This window comes from Pelophylax lessonae (genome assembly GCF_965119305.1).
Source record: "Pelophylax lessonae genome assembly, chromosome: 8".
In the NCBI taxonomy this organism is placed as follows: Eukaryota; Metazoa; Chordata; class Amphibia; order Anura; family Ranidae; genus Pelophylax; species Pelophylax lessonae.
In genome coordinates this window covers 209,769,952-209,775,951 of record NC_138775.1, presented here as the reverse complement: position 1 = coordinate 209,775,951, position 6,000 = coordinate 209,769,952, and the positions used below count along the sequence as shown (strand labels likewise).

The 6,000-nt window shown below is 41.0% G+C and overlaps 1 protein-coding gene across 3 annotated transcripts in view; it reads right to left on the bottom strand.

Annotated features, from left to right (window-relative positions):
- Positions 1–261: 261 nt before the first annotated feature.
- The window catches only part of ITPA (inosine triphosphatase), a 28,350-nt gene continuing 22,611 nt past the window's right edge, over positions 262–6,000 (bottom strand). Inside the window, exon 9 of one of the 3 annotated variants that reach the window (XM_082266677.1) lies at positions 262–451. The gene's annotated coding sequence lies outside the window, so the exon portion shown is untranslated. Of the gene's footprint in view, positions 452–2,277; positions 2,390–6,000 lie in introns of those variants that run through there. The other 2 variants (XM_082266676.1, XM_082266675.1) reach the window with 2 other exon arrangements.

Below are 6,000 nucleotides of genomic sequence, written 5' to 3'. Positions count from 1 at the left end.
TTTCCACTTAGGTTTTCCCAGTTCAGTATGGGAGAGTGAAATGAAAAGCCTGACTAACTTCTATTGGGAACACAAACAGTTGAAAATATCCGCCCCCCCCGAGATACGCTAAAACAGGAGATCATATTTTTTGCCTAAATTTTTTACTGCTGTAGTTCACATTTTGTCTGTCAATGATATCAATTTGAGATGATGTTAATAAAGTTGGAATTATTCTTTAAGGAGCTTAAAATTCAGATACACAAAAACAAAAAAAAAATAAAGCTGAAGCAGTTGTCCATGAAGCAGTAGACCTAGTAAATGCCAGCAGACAGTTGAACCTGAGTCAAACACTACAGGTCTTAACGGACACAGGATATTTAGTGGATTAACGATGCTATGAAAGGTGACCTTCCAAGAACTCCTTTGAGTATACTAAAAGTGTAATGTCACCGTCCAGACAAATGTGATACTGTAAGACATGGCAGTGAAATATTAAACTGTAAATGATATTCATTTCCTGTTTCATCACCTTATGTCTGGGTATGCTTTAAAAAAAATAAAAACAACCTTTTGTGTTTATTGAGAAATTGTCAGATCTTGCTCTATGTTACGCGTTAAAGCTTCAGAATGTTTTCTAGAAAAATAGAATTTTATTTTTAACAATACTCCAAGGGCTAAATACTTGCATGATGAGGATTGCACTATGACTGGAACATTTATCTTGCGGTGACTTTTCAGATGTGATTAGGCTAATTAAACAAAATTTGTATTTAGTACGACTTTTTGTTAGGTCTTCTTCCCATAATTGTATGAAAAAACTTTCATAAGAAATCCTAATGGCAATGTAGGCTTTTATAGAATAAAAGACAATAGACTTCATGCTTGATTTGAGGCTAATGCATTGCTATATAATGTTTTTCAAATGTGCTATAAAAATCTAACCTTGGTTATTGAAAATATTAAAATACCCTTCCATCTGAATAACTCTACATGCTACTGCTTTGCAGCAATCGTTCCTCAAGGAAAAGCTTTAAAATGTATATAGACTAGTGATCTACCAATATAGTTTTTTTTATTGGCGATACCGATATTTTGGTAATCGCATATCGGTATCGACCGATCTTTTCATACATTAAAAAGAAAAAAAAAATTTTTTTTTGGGCAGGTACTCTTGTGGAGGGATCTGGGGATCTAAAAGACCCCAAACCTCTCCTCTGTACTTAAAAGCATTCAAAACGCCAAGTTTGGCTGTTTTGAATGCTGTAATTTTTTTGAATTTGGCGCCAAGTACTCGGAAGTGATGTCATGACATCACTTCCGGGTTTTTACATGGAGACCTGATCAAAGCCGAATGCGGTTTTGATCGGGTCTTCTCTTCGGCAGCCGTGCAGGCTGGTTGCCCGGGTCTCCCGGTGGGACGGGCTCCTTGTAATGACAGCCGAGCGGCTTCTCAGCCGCATCGGTAGTCATTACAAGACAGCTGACCATCCGCTATGGACGCCGATACTGGGGTGATGCCTCTAGCTGCAGGCATCACTCTGGTACAAGTACTTTCCCGAAAGATCGGCAATATTGGTAAGCTCAGGAGCCGATTCCGATATACTGGCCCCCGATATATCGGCTTTGCCGATAATCGGTTGATCCCTAATATAGACTCGAACAATGGACATTATTTGCTCCCTTTTGGTCAGGTAGGTATAATATATATATATATATATATATATATATATATATATATATATAAATTTGAGACTATTAAAAAAAAAAAAAAAACCCTGTTAAGCTGTCCTGTGTCCTTGGCATTGTATAGATCTAGAGTTGGTGCACACAACTGCCTTGCTAAAATTAACATCAGCGTCTCCCTCATTAGGGACCACCCCATACATCAGAGCCCCCCAGTCACACAGTCCCCCATCACATTCATGCCCTACCTATTGGATTCAGCAGCACAGCAAAGAGTGGGAGGTGGAGCAGGTATGGAGATGTACTTTGCCCTCTTCTGAATGCTGGGGACAGGCTTGCATACTGCCTGCCCTGGATAACTATCATTAATTGTGATCCTAGAGCATCATTAGTTGTTATGGTGCAAGAGGCCGACCTACCTGCAACATGGCAACTTACAACCTGAATTCAGGGAAAACTGGTTCCTGTGCTCACAACACCCTGGTTGAGAAAAACTAGTCAAGTATGTATTTGGTAATGTATCATACAACAACAGTATCTAAAGTGGCAGATTGTAGTTTTTGATGGTGGAAGGTTATCTTTAAGGTTTAAGAAAAAGTTGTCCAAAAAAGGTTTACGTATAAAACTGCATTTATTATGCAATATATGTAAATAAGAATAATCAAGATAGAAAGATCCTGGATTTCAAGTATTTTGACAAGAGTTCAATGGAGTACATGGCTGCCTAAAATGGAGAAAGAGAGAAATTTTATAAAACGGCAAAATAAAAGGATCTATGCAAACGTTAAATTGTATGTAACCCCCAACAGTGAGCCTCTTATTTGCTTCCTTTTGGTAATTGAGATGTAGTAGTATAGTAAATAAAGACAACTGAGTAAGGTTGACACTATTTAGTCAACAAAAATGGAGCTCTGTGCATTTTTGGCAGATTAACAGCCATTATTCTGTGCTTGGCAGGTTTCTTAAAGCAGAGTTCCACCCAAAAGTGGAAGATCCACTTCAGAACTCCTCACCCACTTACATGCCACATTTTAGCATTTCATTTTTTTGGGGGAGTGGGTACCTAGTTTTGACAGGTACCCAGCTCCCACTTCCACTCGGGCAGCCTAGGGGACTCCAGCGGAAATTCGCCTCTTCTCCTCCCTCCCTGCAATCTTCTAGGACACATCACAGGTCCAAGAAGATTGCCCGGCCATTGAGAAGGCACAGTACAACTCTACATGCACAAGTGCACACCCAGCTGTGAAGCAGCAAGCTGTCACAGCTGGGTGCCCACACTTGTGATGCCGGCGCAGAGGAGAGGCGAGGAAGAGAACTGAGGGTTCGGGTGGATCATCGTTGGATCGTGGGACAGGTGAATGTGTGTTTATTAGACAGCAGATACACTTTTTATAGCTGCTGACTTAATAAACACAAAAACGACTGGAACTCCATTTTAAAAGAATGAAACATAGGGAAACGTGCATGTATTGCCCAGATTTACAGCATCGTTTTTTTACATACATTTCAATTTCAAAACCTAAAAAAACAAAAAAGTGCATTGCAATGAACTGCAGAGCATAAGGGCTCTTTCACACGGTCCGCCTCCGTAGGCGGATCCGTGTTGCTCAGCGGGGATCGATCCGCGATCCCCGCTGAGCCGGGCGGTTGACAGCTCCGTCTCCGCTTGCAGAGCGGAGAGGGAGGTGTCTCAGCCCCCGCTGCCCTCTATGGGGGATCGGATGAGAGCGGACCGCTTGTCCGCTCTCATCAGATCCGATCCGATTACTGAATGGATGGAAAAATAGGGTTTACATCCGTCCAGATTTCAAGCACAGGATCGTATGCGGATGACAGGCGGATCTGATCGGATCGCCCGTGTGAAAGAGCCCTAAGAATTACATACAAATTGGGGGGGGGGGGGGAACAAAAACAATGCAGTACATATTAAAGTGATACTAAACACACACTGTTTAATATACATTGTCCCTTCAATTTCTGTATGTGGATGATGGCACTGTAATTTTTTTTAAGAAAAATAATATTAAAAAGTATCTTTTTCCCCAATCGGTATACAGCTGCCCCATGATTACAGCTCTTTCCCAGCCTGTCTGCAGGGAAACCTAAGCAGGAGGAGCTTCTAGTCCTCTACTGCCAGTCACATGTTCTATCTATCTATCTTTACAGCCTTTGGATTACAAAGTAAAAATAAATAAATAATATCAATAAACTGTTTTAGTCCCTGTTCACACTAAGGCGACCTGTGAGGCGACCTGGTCGCTTTACAGGTCGCCTCCCATAGGGAAGCCGCGGACCCGTTCTAATAGGAGCCACACAAGTCGCTCCGACTTAGAAAAAGGGTCCGGAGCTTCTTCCTCCGAGGTCGCGGTGCGAAGTAGCGTCGCTTGCATGTGAACGGGGCCTTAAATTGTCATACAAATTTATATTTAAAACATAATTTTTTTTTTTTTTTTTTTATGGAAATAACATGGTGTGGGTGGATTTCTGCCAGTCACAAGCTGGGTCAAATCCCTCCAGCCTGTGTCTTATAATAAGAGGGAGGTAATTCCTCCATTAATCTACATGTAATATCCCGCCCCCATTGTGTTTAGCCGGTTAGTGGGCATAGAGGAGGATGAAGGAGGAAGGAAGGTAGTGGGCTGTCGTTTACGCCCACATGTGTGACTCTATAGCAGGGGTCTTCAAACTATGGCCCTCCAGTTGTTCAGGAACTGCAATTCCCATCATGCCTAGTTATGTCTGTGATTGTCAGAGTTTTCCAATGCCTCATGGGATGTGTAGTTCTGCAACAGCTGGAGGGCCGTAGTTTGAGGACCCCTGCTCTATAGTCACATGGGCTGCTTAGGTGTGATAGGGAGGAAAAACTGAAAACTGATCATGTGCAGAGTTGCCACCACAACTGTAAAATCCCTAGCTGAATAGGGGATATGGACAGAAGGCTGAGATAGAGAGCAGCAGGATTACCCAGTTTTTTGCAGAATACAGATAACAAATCTCATATTGACTGAGCATGAACATCATGTAATACACCATTTGTTGACTGTTTTTTATGATGTGTGTTTAGTGACACTTTAATCACTTAAGGACCATGAGGTTTTACCCCCTTAAAGACCAAGCCATTTGTTGAGACATGGCACTGCGTTATTTTAACTGACAATTGTGCAGGCGTGCAACACTGTACACAAATAAATTTACTGTCTCGTTTTTTCCCCACAAATAGAGCTTTATTTTGGTGGTATTTGATCACCTCGGCGGTTTTTATTTTTTGAGCTATAAACAAAAAAAGAGCAACAATTCTGAAAAAAAAAACAAAAAAAAACAAACAAACATTTTTTTCTGCTATAAAAAAAACATATCCAATAGAAAAAAAAGTAAAAAATCTAATTTTTTCATCAATTTAGGCTACAATGTATTTGGTGAAAAAAAATCCCAATAAGTGTATATTGATTGGTTTGCGCAAAAGTTATCGCATCTACAAACTAGGAGCTAGTAAAAAAATAAAAATGATGTAAATCTAATAGCGGCGATCAGCGATTTTTAGCGGGACTGCGACAGATTGGACACCCAACTGACACTTTTGGGGGGACCAGTGACATTACTACAGAAATCAGTGCTAAAAATATGCAGTTACTGTACTAATGACACTGGCAGGGAAGGGGTTAACACCAGGGGTTAATTGTGCTCCTAGGGAGTGCTTTCTAACTGTGTGGGGGATGTACTCAATAGATGAACGCAGTAGGAACACAGGATTTCGGTGTTCATCTGTGTCAGAATGGCCGTCTGCCTTGTTTATATATGCAGACCGCTGTTCTGTCTCCATGGGGAGCGATCGCAGGTGGCCGGCGGACAACGCACACGCGCCCCCACTATCTATTGCACAAAGCGACGTACAGGTATGTTGTTTCGCGTAATACAGCCGACCTGCTGAAGTAAAACTACAGCGTCTGGTCGGCAAGTGGTTAATAAGAAATTGTAGCATTCATTAACAATGCACACCAGAATTTAAGTGTTCGCATTCAAAAAGTTAACAATACCAATACCCATCAGTCTAGGTAAACAATGTCTATATAATTTGAGATGCTGTTGCAGTTTCAAGGTTTCCAGCCCAATTAAAATGATGGTTCTAAGGAGAGTATGAAATGTAGGATCTAAATGTCACTTTTATTGCCAGATTCTAATGCTAGTAGATTCATCATGTCAGCCACTGTCTTCAATGAATCCATGATTAACATTCTTGGGTTGATTTACTAAAATTGAGGAGTGCAAAACCTGGTGCATCTCTGCATAGAAACCAATCAACTTCCAGTTTTTTTTGTCAAAGCTTAATTGAACAAG